Source organism: Oncorhynchus masou, chromosome 5 (assembly GCF_036934945.1).
Source record: "Oncorhynchus masou masou isolate Uvic2021 chromosome 5, UVic_Omas_1.1, whole genome shotgun sequence".
NCBI lineage: Eukaryota > Metazoa > Chordata > Actinopteri > Salmoniformes > Salmonidae > Oncorhynchus > Oncorhynchus masou.
In genome coordinates this window covers 74,825,387-74,840,434 of record NC_088216.1, presented here as the reverse complement: position 1 = coordinate 74,840,434, position 15,048 = coordinate 74,825,387, and positions in this window count along the sequence as shown.

The following is a 15,048-nucleotide window of genomic DNA, read 5'->3' as shown; positions in this document are numbered from 1 at the left end:
TTCACTGTCAAGGCACTAACACCTCTATCTGATCACAGCCAAACTACCTTGTTCCTCAAATGAACAGACATGGAAACAACCACACATTCACAGCCCAGTGAGCTGTACAACATCAGAAATTCATACAGATGGGCCCAAAACAGCACAGAAGAAAACCAGAAAGCAACCTGGAACCAAAATATCCAAACAGTCTTAGATAACTTTCTGGATACCACATTCACTCACAGTGAAGAAGGCATCAATCTAGCAGTACAAAACATCAACTATATATTCAGGCAAACGGCAAAAGAAGCACAATTGAAATTGATAAAAAAACAAAACAAAAAAGATCACAGATGACAACTGGTTTGATGCAGATTGTAAAATTATAAGGAAAAAACATAGACCACTATCCAACCAAAAGCACAGAGACCCAAATAATGGTGAATTACGCCTTCATTACTGTGAGACTTTAAAACTCTATAAACGTACACTCAGAACCAAAACAGCAGAGTACAACAGCAAGCAGCTGACACTAATTGAATAGTCCATAAACACAAACAACTTCTGGCAAAATTGAAAAAAAAAAATCTAAACAAGAAGAATTAGCGATACAAAATGGTGACAGATGGACAACCCATTTTAAAACACTCTACAGCACTGTTCAAATTGACACAAACGCAGGACAACGCCAAATTCATGAGAAGTTGAATGGATTAGAAAAAGCTATAAAGGACAATCAAAATCCATTGGACTCCTCAATTACTGACCAGGAGCTCTATAAGAAACTAAACTACTACTGACCAGGAGCTCTATAAGAAACTAAACTATTACTGACCAGGAGCTCTATAAGAAACTAAACTATTACTGACCAGGAGCTCTATAAGAAACTAAACTATTACTGACCAGGAGCTCTATAAGAAACTAAACTATTACTGACCAGGAGCTCTATAAGAAACTAAACTATTACTGACCAGGAGCTCTATAAGAAACTAAACTATTACTGACCAGGAGCTCTATAAGAAACTAAACTATTACTGACCAGGAGCTCTATAAGAAACTAAACTATTACTGACCAGGAGCTCTATAAGAAACTAAACTATTACTGACCAGGAGCTCTATAAGAAACTAAACTATTACTGACCAGGAGCTCTATAAGAAACTAAACTATTACTGACCAGGAGCTCTATAAGAAACTAAACTATTACTGACCAGGAGCTCTATAAGAAACTAAACTATTACTGACCAGGAGCTCTATAAGAAACTAAACTATTACTGACCAGGAGCTCTATAAGAAACTTCAGGCTCTCAAATTTAAAAACAAAAGAATGCGGACCTGATGGCATCCTAAATGAGATGCTCAAACTCACTAGTGCAAAATTTCAATTGGCTATATTAAAACTGTTTCATTTGATCCTGAGTGTAGGTTATTTCCCTGACATCTGGAATCAAGGACTCATAACCCCAATCTTTAAGAACGGAGACAAATTTGACCCTAACAATTCCAGAGGCATTTGTGTGAACAGTAACCTGGGGAAGGTTTTCTGTAGTATTATACATGTAAGAGTTCTAAACTTCCTTATTAGTCTCCACAATTCAGAAGTTAAATGCCTACTCTTTGCAGATGACCTATGCCTGCTGTCACCCACAGCACATGGCCTACAGCAGAGACTGGACCTACTGGAGCAGTACTGCCAGACCTGGGCCTGGGCAGTAAACCCCAAAAATACTCAAATAATGATTGAAGGTCCAGATCTCAGGGAATTAGACCAAAGTTCTCAATTGGTACAACATATATAGAGTACTGCACACACTACAATTACTTAGGTTTAAAAATAAGCTCAACTGGACACCTTGAGGCAGTGAATGAACTGAGAGAGAAAGCACGCAGGGCATTCTACGCCATTAAAAAGCTAATTCAAATTGAAATACCAATTAAAATTTGGCTAAAACTAATTTAATATGTCATTGAATCAATTGCACTTTATGGCAGCGAGGTGTGGGGTCCACTTGCAAAACAAGATTTCATCAAATGGGACAAACACCCCAACCCAGCATGCAGAGGTATGTAAGATTCTCCTACATGTCCAGAGGAAAACTACAAACAATGCATGCAGGGCAGAATTAGGCCAATATCCACTAATAATAAAGACTCAAAAAGAGCAATTAAGTTTTGGAAACATCTAAAATACAGTGACCCCCTCTCATATCATTACCAAGCCCTGCAATACCAAGAGCTGAGCAAAGAAAAGAGTCCCCTCATCCAGCTGGTCCTGGGGCTGAGTTCATAAACCTGTTCTACTAACATACTGAAACCAAATTACAACACAGTCAAAAAAAACTACATTTCTTATTGGGAAACACAAGCCCAAACACAAAGCAAAATGCAGTGCTATCTGGCCCTAAATCGACAGTACACTGTGGCTAACTGTTTGACCATGGTTACTAATCAAAACCTAAGAAAAACCTTAACAAAGTACAGGCTCAATGAGCACAGCCTTGCCATTGAGAAGGGTAGACACAGGAAAACCTGGCTCCCTATAGAGGAAAGGCTGTGCAGCCACTGCACCACAGCAGAACCTGAGACAGAGCTGTATTTCCTGATGAAATGTCAAAAATAGAAAACAATTTGAGAATGTCATTTCAAAGACCTCTCTGATGAGAGTAGGCTACCCGTCCTGTTGGGGGAGGACGCAGAGAGCTGTGGGTTGGCAGCACACTACATTGCTGCCTGCCATAAGTTGAGGGACAGTGTCTGACAGACCAATCAACCTGCACATGTCCTCTACTGTATGCTTATTGTCATTGTTGAATGTATGGTTATTTTGACCCTTGGTTATTGTTGTTATTGTTGTCCCGTTGACAATTTTGATTCTCAGTTTTATATTGTAAATATCCAAAATAAGCTTTGGCAATATGATATTACTAGTTTAAGTAGCTTGTCCTGCGTTGCATATAATCAATGCGGTGCCTGTTAATTCATCATCAAATCACAGCCTACTTCGCCAAACGGGTGATGATTTAAAAAGCGCATTCATGAAAAAAGCACAATCGTAGCACCAGTGTACCTAACCATAAACATCAAGGCCTTTCTTAAACTCAATACACATGTATATATGTTTAAACCTGTAGTTCAAATAAATTCATGTTAACAGGCAATATTAACCAGGGAAATTGTGTCCCTTCTCTTGCGTTCAGTGTGTGCAGAGTCAGGGTATATGCAACAGTTTGGGCCGCCTGGCTCGATCACAACTGTTGAAAGGCCATTTATGCCTAACAAAGACTGTAATTCATTTGCCATAATTATGACATAATGGTGAAGGTTGTGCAATGTAACAGCAATATTTAGACTAATGGATAACACCCCTTAGATATAATATGGAACGGTTCCGTATTTCACTGAAAGAATAAACGTTTTGTTTTCGAGATGATAGTTTCCAGATTCACCATATTAATGACCTAAGGCTCGTATTTCTGTGTGTTATTATGTTATAATTAAGTGTATGATTTGATAGAGCAGTCTGACTGAGCGATGGTGGGCACCAGCAGGCTCGTAAGCATTCATTCAAATAGCACTTTCCTGCATTTGACAGCAGCTCTTCGCTGTGCTTCCAAGCATTGAGATGTTTTTGACTTCAAGCCTATCAACTCCTGAGATTAGGCTGGTGTAACCAATGTGAAATGGCTAGCTAGTTAGCGGGGTGCGTGCTAATAGCGTTTCAAATGTCACTCGCTCTGAGACTTGGAGTAGTTATTCCCCTTGCTCTGCATGGGTAACGCTGCTTCGAGGGTGGCTGTTGTCAATGTGTTCCTGTTTCGAGCCCAGGTAGGAGCGAGGAGAGGGACGGAAGCTATACTGTTACACTGGAGAGAGGGGGAAGAACAAGATAGGGGGAGGGGGAAGAGAGAGAGCGAGAGAGAGAGGGGGTAGATAGAGAGGGGGAAGAGAGAGAGGAGGAGGAAGAGAGAGAGGTAGGGGGAAGAGAGAGAGGGGGAGGGGTAAGAGAGAGAGAGAGAGAGGGAGGGGGAAGAGAGAGAGAGAGAGAGAGGGATGGGGAAGAGAGAGGGGGAAGAGAGAGAGATAGGGAGGGGGAAGAGAGCGAGGGGGAGGGGGAAGAGAGAGAGAGGGGGGGAAGAGAGTGGGGGGGAGGGGAAGAGAGAGAAAGGGGGAAGAGAGAGGGAAGAGAGAGAGAGGGGGAGGGGGAAGAGAGAGAGAGAGAGAAAGAGAGAGGGGGAGGGGGAAGAGAGAGATGGGGTGAGGGGGAAGAGGGGGAGAGGGGGAAGAGAGAGAGGGGGAGGGGGAGAGAGGGGGGAAGAGAGAGAGATAGGGAGGGGGAAGAGAGAGGGGGAAGAGAGAGAGATAGGGAGGGGGAAGAGAGCGAGGGGGGAGGGGGAAGAGAGCGAGGGGGAGGGGGAAGAGAGAGAGAGGGGGAAGAGAGAGTGGGGGAGTGGGAAGAGAGAGAAAGGGGGAAGAGAGGGGGAAGAGAGAGAGGGGGGGGGAGGGGAGAGAGAGAGAGAGAGAGAGAGAGAGAGGGATGGGGAAGGGAAGAGAGAGGGGGAAGAGAGAGAGATAGGGAGGGGGAAGAGAGCGAGGGGGAGAGGAGGGGGAAGAGAGAGGGGGGGTAAGAGAGAGGTGGGGGAGGGGAAGAGAGAGAGAAGGGGGAAGAGAGGGGGAAGAGAGAGAGAGGGGGAGGGGGAAGAGAGAGAGAGAGAGAAAGAGTGAGGGGGAGGGGGAAGAGAGAGAGAGAGAGAGAGAGAGGGGAGGGGGAAGAGAGAGAGAGATCTTGTGGAAGAGAGAGGGGGAAGAATGTGATGGGAATGAAGAGAGGGGGGAAGAGAGAGGGATGGGGAAGAACTGTGGGGGTGGAGAGAGAAAGGGGGCGAGTGTCTGTCAGAGAGGGGGGGAGGGGGTAGAGAGGAGAGATTCCTGAGAAAGAGTGAGGGGGTCAGGGGGAAGAGAGAATAGAGAGAGAGAGAGGGATGGGGAAGAGAGAGGAGGAGGAAGAGAGAGAGGTAGGGGGAAGAGAGAGAGAGGGGGAGGGGGAAGAGAGAGAGAGAGGGGAGGGGGAAGAGAGAGAGAGGGATGGGGAAGAGAGAGAAGGGGAAGAGAGAGAGAGAGGGAGGGGGTGAAGAGAGAGAGGGGGGGGGAGAAGAGAGAGAGAGAGAGAGAGGGATGGGGAAGAGAGAGGGGGAAGAGAGAGAGATAGGGAGGGGGAAGAGAGCGAGGGGGGAGGGGGAAGAGAGAGAGAGGGGGAAGAGAGAGTGGGGGGAGAAGGAGAAGAGAGAGAAAGGGGGGAAGAGAGGGGAAGAGAGAGAGAGGGGGAGGGGAAGAGAGAGAGAGAGAGAGAGAGGGGGAGGGGGAAGAGAGAGAGAGAGAGAGAGAGAGAGGGATGGGGAAGAGAGGAGGAGGAAGAGAGGAGGTAGGGGAAGAAGAGAGAGAGGGGTGGGGGAAGAGAGAGAGAGAGAGAGGGGAGGGGAAGAGAGAGAGAGAGAGAGAGGGATGGGGAAGGAGAGAGAGAGAGAGAGGGGGAAGAGAAGAGAGAGATAGGGAGGGGGAAGAGAGAGGAGGAGGAGAAGAGAGAGAGGTAGGGGGAAGAAGGAGAGAGAGAGAGGGATGGGGAAGAGAGAGGGGGAAGAGAGAGATAGGGAGGGGGAAGAGAGAGGAGGAGGAAGAGAGAGAGGTAGGGGGAAGAGAGAGAGAGGGGGAGGGGAAGGAGAGAGAGAGAGGGGGGGAAGGAGAGAGAGAGAGAGAGAGATAGGGAGGGGAGAAGAGAGCGAGGGGGGGAGGGGGAAGAGAGAGAGAGGGGGGAAGGAGAGTGGGGGAGTGGGAAGAGAGAGAAAGGGGGAAGAGAAGGAGAAGAGAGAGAGGGGGAGGGGGAAGAGAGAGAGAGAGAGAAAGAGTGAGGGGGAGGGGAAGAGAGAGAGGGGTGAGGGGGAAGAGGGGGAGAGGGGGAAGAGAGAGAGGGGGAGGGGTAGAGAGAGAGAGAGGGGGTGGAGGAGAGAGAGAGAGGGGTGGTAAAGAGTGGGAGGGGGTAGCGAGAGAGAGAGGGGAGGGGATAGAGAGAGGGGGTAGAGAGAGGGGGGGAGAGGGTAGAGAGAGAGGGGGGGGTAAAGAGAGAGGGGGGAGAGAGAGAAAGGGGGAGGGGGTAGAGAGAGAGAGGGGGAGGGGGAGAGAGAGGGGGGATAGAGGGGGGGGGGGTAGAGACACTAGAGATCTTGTGTCAAGCAAGGTGCCAGAATGTGATGAATGAAGACGGGTTTCTGACCTAGCATGACCAACTGTGTGGGTGGGTGTTAGCGTGCGAGTGTCTGTCAGTGGGGGTGTGTGTGTGTGTATTTGGGAGAGATTCCTGAGGAATGCAGTAGCTGCTGGAGCACATATGTTTTAGTGTTCTACTACCAAGCCCACTGTCAAAGAAGAGGGGAGAGAGAGGTGGGTGGAATAGAGGGGGAGAGGCAGTAGAGAGAGAGTGGAGAAGGAGAAGAGAGAGAGAGGGTGGAGAAGGAGAAGAGAGAGAAGGGGTAGAGAAGGAGAAGAGAGAGAGAGGGTGGTGAAGGAGAAGAGAGAGAAGGGGTAGAGAAGGAGAAGAGAGAGAGAGGGTGGTGAAGGAGAAGAGAGAGAAGGGGTGGAGAAGGAGAAGAGGAGAGAGAGAGAGAGGGTGGTGAAGGAGAAGAGAGAGAGAGGGTGGATAAGGAGAAGAGAGAGAAGGGGATGGAGAGGGAGTAGAGAGAGAGAGGGTGGATAAGGAGAAGAGAGAGAAGGGGATGGAGAGGGAGTAGAGAGAGGGGGATGGAGAGGGAGTAGAGAGAGAGAGGGATGGAGTAGAGAGAGAGGGGGATGGAGAGGGAGTAGAGAGAGAGAGGGGGATGGAGTAGAGAGAGAGTGGGATGGAGAGGGAGTAGAGAGGGGGGTGGAGTAGAGAGAGGGGGATGGAGTAGAGAGAGAGGGGGATGGAGTAGAGAGAGGGGGATGGAGAGGGAGTAGAGAGAGGGGGGGATGGAGTAGAGAGAGGGGGGATGGAGTAGAGAGAGAGGGGGATGGAGTAGAGAGAGAGTGGGATGGAGTAGAGAGATAGTGGGATGGAGTAGAGAGAGAGGGGGGATGGAGTAGAGAGAGAGGGGGTGGAGTAGAGAGAGAGGGGGGATGGAGTAGAGAGAGGGGGGGTGGAGTAGAGAGAGGGGGGGAGTAGAGAGAGGGGGGTGGAGTAGAGAGAGGGGGGGATGGAGTAGAGAGAGACGGGGATGGAGTAGAGAGGGAGGGGGATGGAGAGGGAGTAGAGATAGAGGGGGATGGAGTAGAGAGAGAGGGGGATGGAGTAGAGAGGGGGTGGAGTAGAGAGAGGGGGGTGGAGTAGAAAGAGAGGGGGATGGAGTAGAGAGAGGGGGTGGAGTAGAGAGAGGGGGTGGAGTAGAGAGAGGGGGGTGGAGTAGAGAGAGGGGGGGATGGAGTAGAGAGAGGGGGATGGAGTAGAGAGAGGGAGGATGGAGTGGAGAGAGGGGGGATGGAGTAGAGAGAGAGGGGGATGGAGAGGGAGTAGAGAGAGAGGGGGATGGAGTAGAGAGAGGGGGGATGGAGTAGAGAGAGGGGGGATGGAGAGGGAGTAGAGAGAGGGGGATGGAGAGGGAGTAGAAAGAGGGGGATGGAGAGGGAGTAGAGAGAGGGGGATGGAGAGGGAGTAGAGAGAGAGGGGGATTGAGAGGGAGTAGAGAGGGGGAATGGAGAGGGAGTAGAGAGAGGGGGATAGAGAAGGAGTAGAGAGAGAAGGGGATGGAGTAGAGAAGAGGAGGGGGATGGAGAGGGAGTAGAGAGAGAGGGGGTGGAGAGGGAGAAGAGAGAGGGGGAATGAGAGGGAGTAGAGAGAGGGGGGTGGAGAGAGAGAGAGGGGGGATGGAGAGGGAGTAGAGAGAGGGGGATGGAGAGGGAGAAGAGAGAGAAGGGGGTGGAGAGGGAGTAGAGAGAGGGGGATGGAGAGGGAGTAGAGAGAGAAGGGGGTGGAGAGGGAGTAGAGAGAGGGGGATGGAGGGAGAGCAGCTTGTTGTTGTCTATCTGTTAAGAGGGGTGTGTGTGAGAGACGGGTAAGGGTATGTGTGTGTGTGTGTGTGTGTGTGTGTGTGTGTGTGTGTGTGTGTGTGTGTGTGTGTGTGTGTGTGTGTGTGTGTGTGTGTGTGTGTGTGTGTGTGTGTGTGTGTGTGTGTGTGTGTGTGTGTATAGAGGGGCAGCGCAGCAGGACATCGTCTCCAACAGCCCCCAGACAGTCATCCAACCATTGTGGCTCAGCCTGATGTCTGTTGTCCCTCAACTCTACTTCCTCTCTCTGGTCCATCACCCCTGACCTCTAACCCCTGAACCCACTAACATAAACACCCTGTCACTAAGTTACAGATGTAGTATTACCTGCACACATTAACAGCCCTGTGTGTGTGTCCTCCAGACCCTGTGATAATGACTTATGAGGTCTGATATGCATGGAAGGGCCCGAGAGGCTATGTGTGTGAGCATGTGGGGGGGGGGGGGGGGGGGCATTTAAGCATTGGGGCGACATCTGGTTTGCGTAAGAAGCGGAAGGGCACCAAAGGTCCGTTGGGGGTAGAAGGGGTTAATGCTCTCCCCTACTGAAGGTACCTCCAGGGAAATCTCTCTCCGCAGTCAAACCAACTTTACTGCACGACTACAAAATACACTCTGCTCAGAGGGGCGCTACTGGGACCAAATACTGACGGATAAAACCAGTCCAATGGTAAAAAAACTCTCCTGTCCAGCACGTGTATGTGTGTGTGTACGTGTGTGTCTGTGTTCTCCCTGCATCCGTTTGTGAGTGTGTTCATGGCTCATTACGCTGCTGTGTGAAGGCTGGGGGAGAGAGAGAACTGCATTATCCCAAAGTCCAAAGCAAAGCCTGCGATTCAACACCTTGAAGACTTTTAGAGCACACACACACACACACACACACACACACACACACACACACACACACACACACACACACACACACACACACACACACACACACACACACACACACACACACACACACACACACACACACACACACTAGAGTTGACAGATATTTAGTGGGAATCTTTTTTACGACATGCTACTCTCAAATGTCATGAAATCCAGGATTATTCGTTTTGTGCCATTAATCACTGGATTTTCCAGACTGTCATTTTCGACTGTCCAGGCTGTCTTTGTCATTTTGGAAGGTTCTCCCATCTCCACGGAGGAACTCTAGAGCTCTGTCAGAGTAACCATCAGGTTCTTGGTCACCTCCCTAACCAAGGCCCTTCTCCCCCGATTGCTCAGTTTGGCCGGGCGGCCAGCTTTAGGAAGAGTCTTGGTGGTTCCAAACTTCTTCCACTTTAGAATGATAGAGGCCACTGTGTTCTTGGGGACCTTCAATGCTGCAGACATGTTTTGGTACCCTTCCCCAGATCTGTGCCTCGACACAATCCTGTCTCAGCGTTCTATGGAACATTCCTTCGACCTCATGGCACGGTTTTTGTTCTGACGTGCACTGTCAACTGTGGGACCTTATATAGACAGGTGTGTGCTTATCCAAATTTTTATTTTTTATTTATTTTACCTTTATTTAACCAGGCAAGTCAGTTAAGAACAAATTCTTATTTTCAATGACGGCCTAGATACAGTGGGTTAACTGCCTGTTCAGGGGCAGAACGACAGATTTGTACCTTGTCAGCTCGGGGGTTTGAACTTGCAACCTTCCGGTTACTAGTCCAACGCTCTAACCACAATCAATTGAATTTACCACAGGTGGACTTTTGTAGAAACATCTCAGAGATGATCCATGGAAACAGGATGCACCTGAGCTCAATTTCGAGTCTCATGTCTTTATGGGATATTGTGTGTAGATTGATGAGGATTTTTACAAATTTATTCGATTTTACAATAAGGCTGTAACGTAACAAAATGCGTAAAGAGTCAAGGGGTCTGAATACTTCCCGAATGCCCTGTATCGTAAATACCAAATGTCACAATATTCGACTTAATCATAAAACACGCTGAGGTTATAATAGTAAACGAAAACTGAAATACAAATAAAAATGAAAAACATTTGTAGTTTTTATTTTGTTTTAGTTCGTTTTGTAGTAAAATATAATCATTTCAGTATAGTTTTAGTTCTTCAAATGTTTTTCGGGTTTTTTTGTATTTCAGTTTTCGCACATTACTGTTTGACCAAACAAGACGTTTTGAGCGAGGTGACAATGTAGCTCTTTCTACGTTTACAGACACCCTTTTCATTTTTTGGCTGTCTTACTGATGTTAGAGTCGGCGCAGGTCTCAAATAAAATCAAATGAAATGTTATTTGTCACATGCTTGGTAAACAACAGGTGTAGACTAACAGTGAAATGCTGACTTCCTGGCCCTTCCCAACAATGTAGAAATAATAAAACAGTAAAACAAGTAATGATAAAAGTTATAATAATTACACAATGAGTAACGGCAACTTGGCTATATGCACAGGGTACCAGTACCGAGTCGATGTGCAGGGGTATGGGGTAATTGAGGTAGATATGTTCAGGTAGGGGTAAAGTGACCAGGCAACAGGATAGGTAATAAACAGTTGCAGCAGCTTATGTGATGAGTCTAACGAGTTGGTGCAAAAAGGGTCAATGCAGATATTTGGGTAGATATTTGGTTAACTATTTAACTATTTAACTAACTATTTAGCAGTCTTGTGGCTTGGGGTTTGACGCTGCTACGGGTCCAGTTGGTCCCAGACTTGGTGCATCGGTACCGCTTGATGTGCGGTAGCAGAACGAATAGTCTATGACTTGGGTGGCAAGTGCCCTACCAGGCGGTGATGCAGCCAGGCAAGATGCTCTCATTGGTGCAGCTGTAGAACTCCTTGAGGATCTGAGTGCTCATGACAAATCAGCCTCTTGAGTGGGACGAGGTGTTGTCGTGCCCTCATCATCACTGTGTTGGTGTGTGTGGACTATAATCGATCCTTAGTGATGTGGACAGCAAGGAACTTGAAGCTCTCGACCTGCTCCTGTACTGCCCTGTCAATGTGAATGGGGGCGTGCCCGGCCCTCCGTTTTCTGTAGTCCATGATCAACTCCTTTGTCTTGATGACGTTGAGGAAGAGGTTGTTATTCTGGCACCACACTGCCAGGTCTCTGACCTCCTCCCTATAGGCTGTCTCATTGTCATTGGTGATCAAGCCTACCACAGTCGTGTCATCGGCAAACTTAATGATGGTGTTGGCCACACAGTCGTGGGTGAGCAGGGAGTACAGGAAGGGACTAAGCACGCACCCCTGAGGGGCCCCAGTGTTGAGGATCAGAGTGGCAGATGTGTTGTGGAGTGCAATAGAGATTGCGTCCTCTGTGGATCTGTTGGGGTGGTATGCAAATTGGAGTGGGTCAGGGTTTCTGGTATGATGATGTTGATGTGAGTCATGACCAGCCTTTCAAAGCACTTCATGGCTACAGATGTGAGTGCTACGGGTCAGTAGTCATTTAGGAAGGTTACCATGGCGTTCTATAATAACCTTGTAACACACATACACAGACACGCACACTCTGATTGAAAAGAGGAGAGATCTCCTCCAGTGCTGCTTTGATGACGGGGAACACAGCCGTTAAAATAGGAGCCAGTCTGTCTCTGTCTCTATCTTTCTCTTTCTCTCTGTCTTTCTCTCGGTCTTTCTCTCCATCTCTATCTCTATCTTTCTCTCTGTCTCTATCTTTCTCTCTATCTTTCTCTGTCTCTATCTTTCTCTCTCTCTCTTTCTCTACCTCTCTGTCTTTCTCTCTATTTTTCTTTCTCTTTCTTTCTCTCTATCTTTCTCTCTGTCTGTCTTTCTCTCTCTATCTTTCTCTGTCTCTATCTCTATCTTTCTCTGTCTCTTTCTCTCTGTCTCTCTCTTTCTCTATCTCTCTCTGTCTTTCTCTTTCTCTCTGTCTCTATCTCTCTTTCTCTCTGTCTCTCTCTATCTCTGTCTCTATCTTTCTCTCTGTCTGTCTCTCTTTCTCTCTGTCTCTATCTTTCTCTCTGTCTCTATCTTTCACTATCTCTCTCTTTCTCCCTGTCTCTGTCTTTCTCTTTCTCTCTGTCTCTGTCTTTCTCTTTGTCTCTATCTTTCTCTTTCTCTCTGTCTCTGTCTTTCTCTTTGTCTCTATCTTTCTCTATCTCTCTGTCTTTCTCTTTCTCTCTGTCTCTGTCTTTCTCTTTGTCTCTATCTTTCTCTATCTCTCTGTCTCTGTCTTTCTTTCTCTCTATCTCTATATTTCTCTCTGTCTCTATCTCCATCTTTCACTATCCCTCTCTTTCTCCCTGTCTCTGTCTTTCTCTCTCTCTTTCTCTCTATCTTTCTCTCTGTCTTTCTCTTTCTCTCTATCTCTATCTTTCTCTCTGTCTCTATCTCTCTCTTTCTCTCTGTCTCTGTCTTTCTCTCTATCTCTCTCTTCCTCGCTGTCTCTGTCTCTATCCTCTCTGTCTCTATCTCTATCTTTCTCTCTGTCTCTATCTCTATCTTTCTCTCAGTCTCTATCTTTGTCTATCTTTCTCTCTGTCTCTGTCTTTCTCTCTGTCTTTGTCTCTATCTTTCTCAATTCAATTCAATTAAATTCAAGGGGCTTTATTGGCATGGGAAACATGTGTAAACATTGCCAAAGCAAGTGAGGTAGATAATATACAAAAGTGAAATAAACAATAAAAATTAACAGTAAACATTACACATACAGAAGTTTCAAAACAATAAAGACATTACAAATGTCATACTATATATATATATATATATATATATATATATATATATATATATATACAGTGTTGTAACAATGTACAAATAGTGAAAGTACACAAGGAAAAATAAATAAGCATAAATATGGGTTGTATTTACAATGGTGTTTGTTCTTCACTGGTTGCCCTTTTCTTGTGGCAACAGGTCACAAATCTTGCTGCTGTGATGGCACACTGTGGAATTTCCCCCAGTAGATATGGGAGTTTATCAAAATTGGATTTGTCTTCGAATTCTTTGTGGATCTGTGTAATCTGAGGGAAATATGTATCTCTAATATGGTCAAACATTGGGCAGGAGGTTAGGAAGTGCAGCTCAGTTTCCACCTCCTTTTGTGGGCAGTGAGCACATAGCCTGTCTTCTCTTGAGGGCCAGGTCTGTCTACGGCGGCCTTTCTCAATAGCAAGGCGATGCTCACTGAGTCTGTACATAGTCAAAGCTTTCCTTAAGTTTGGGTCAGTCACAGTGGACAGATATTCTGCCACTGTGTACTCTCTGTTTAGGGCCAAATAGCATTCTAGTTTGCTCTGTTTTTTTGTTAATTCTTTCCAATTTGTCAAGTAATTATCTTTTTGTTTTCTCATGATTTGGTTGGGTCTAATTGTGCTGCTGTCCTGGGGCTCTGTAGGGTGTGTTTGTGTTTGTGAACAGAGCCCCAGGACCAGCTTGCTTAGGGGACTCTTCTCCAGGTTCATCTCTCTGTAGGTGATGGCTTTGTTATGGAAGGTTTGGGAATAGCTTCCTTTTAGGTGGTTGTAGAATTGAACAGCTCTTTTCTGTATTTTGATAATTAGTGGGTATCGGCCTAATTCTGCTCTGCATGCATTATTTAGTGTTCTACGGTGTACACAGAGGATATTTTTGCAGAATTCTGCATGCAGAGTCTCAATTTTGTGTTTGTCCCATTTTGTGAAGTCTTGGTTGGTGAGCGGACCCCAGACCTCACAACCATAAAGGGCAATGGGCTCTATGACTGATTCAAGTATTTTTAGCCAGATCCTAATTGGTATGTTGAAATGTATGTTCCTTTTGATGGCATAGAATGCCCTTCTTGCCTTGTCTCTCAGATCGTTCACAGCTTTGTGGAAGTTACCTGTGGCGCTGATGTTTAGGCCAAGGTATGTATAGTTGTTTGTGTGCTCTAGGGCAACAGTGTCTAGATGGAATTTGTATTTGTGGTCCTGGCGACTGGACCTTATTTTGGAACACCATTATTTTGGTCTTACTGAGATTTACTGTCAGTACTTTCTCTTTTTCTCTGTCTCTGTCTTTATCTTTCTCTCTGAATCTGTCTCTTTCTCTCTGTCCATATCTCTGTCTCTGTCTCTCTCTGTCCATATCTCTGTCTCTGTCTCTCTCTGTCCATATCTCTGTATCTGTCTCTCTCTGTCCATATCTCTGTCTCTGTCTCTCTGTCCATATCTCTGTCTCTGTCTCTCTGTCCATATCTCTCTCTCTGTCCATATCTCTGTCTCTGTCTCTCTCTGTCCATATCTCTGTCTCTGTCTCTCTCTGTCCATATCTCTGTATCTGTCTCTCTCTGTCCATATCTCTGTATCTGTCTCTCTCTGTCCATATCTCTGTCTCTGTCTCTCTCTGTCCATATCTCTGTCTCTGTCTCTCTCTGTCCATATCTCTGTCTCTGTCTCTCTCTGTCCATATCTCTGTCTCTGTCTCTCTCTGTCCATATCTCTGTCTCTGTCTCTCTCTGTCCATATCTCTGTCTCTGTCTCTCTCTGTCCATATATCTGTCTCTGTCTCTCTCTGTCCATATCTCTGTCTCTGTCTCTCTCTGTCCATATCTCTGTATCTGTCTCTCTCTGTCCATATCTCTGTCTCTGTCTCTCTCTGTCCATATCTCTGTCTCTGTCCATATCTCTGTCTCTGTCTCTCTCTGTCCATATCTCTGTCTCTGTCTCTGTCCATATCTCTGTCTCTGTCTCTCTCTGTCCATATCTCTGTCTCTGTCTGTCCATATCTCTGTATCTGTCTCTCTCTGTCCATATCTCTGTATCTGTCTCTCTCTGTCCATATCTCTGTATCTGTCTCTCTCTGTCCATATCTCTGTATCTGTCTCTCTCTGTCCATATCTCTGTCTCTGTCTCTCTCTGTCCATATCTCTGTCTCTGTCTCTCTCTGTCCATATCTCTCTCTCTGTCCATATCTCTGTCTCTGTCTCTCTCTGTCCATATCTCTGTCTCTTTCTCTCTCTGTCCATATCTCTGTATCTGTCTCTCTCTGTCCATATCTCTGTCTCTGTCTCTCTCTGTCCATATCTCTGTATCTGTCTCTCTCTGTCCA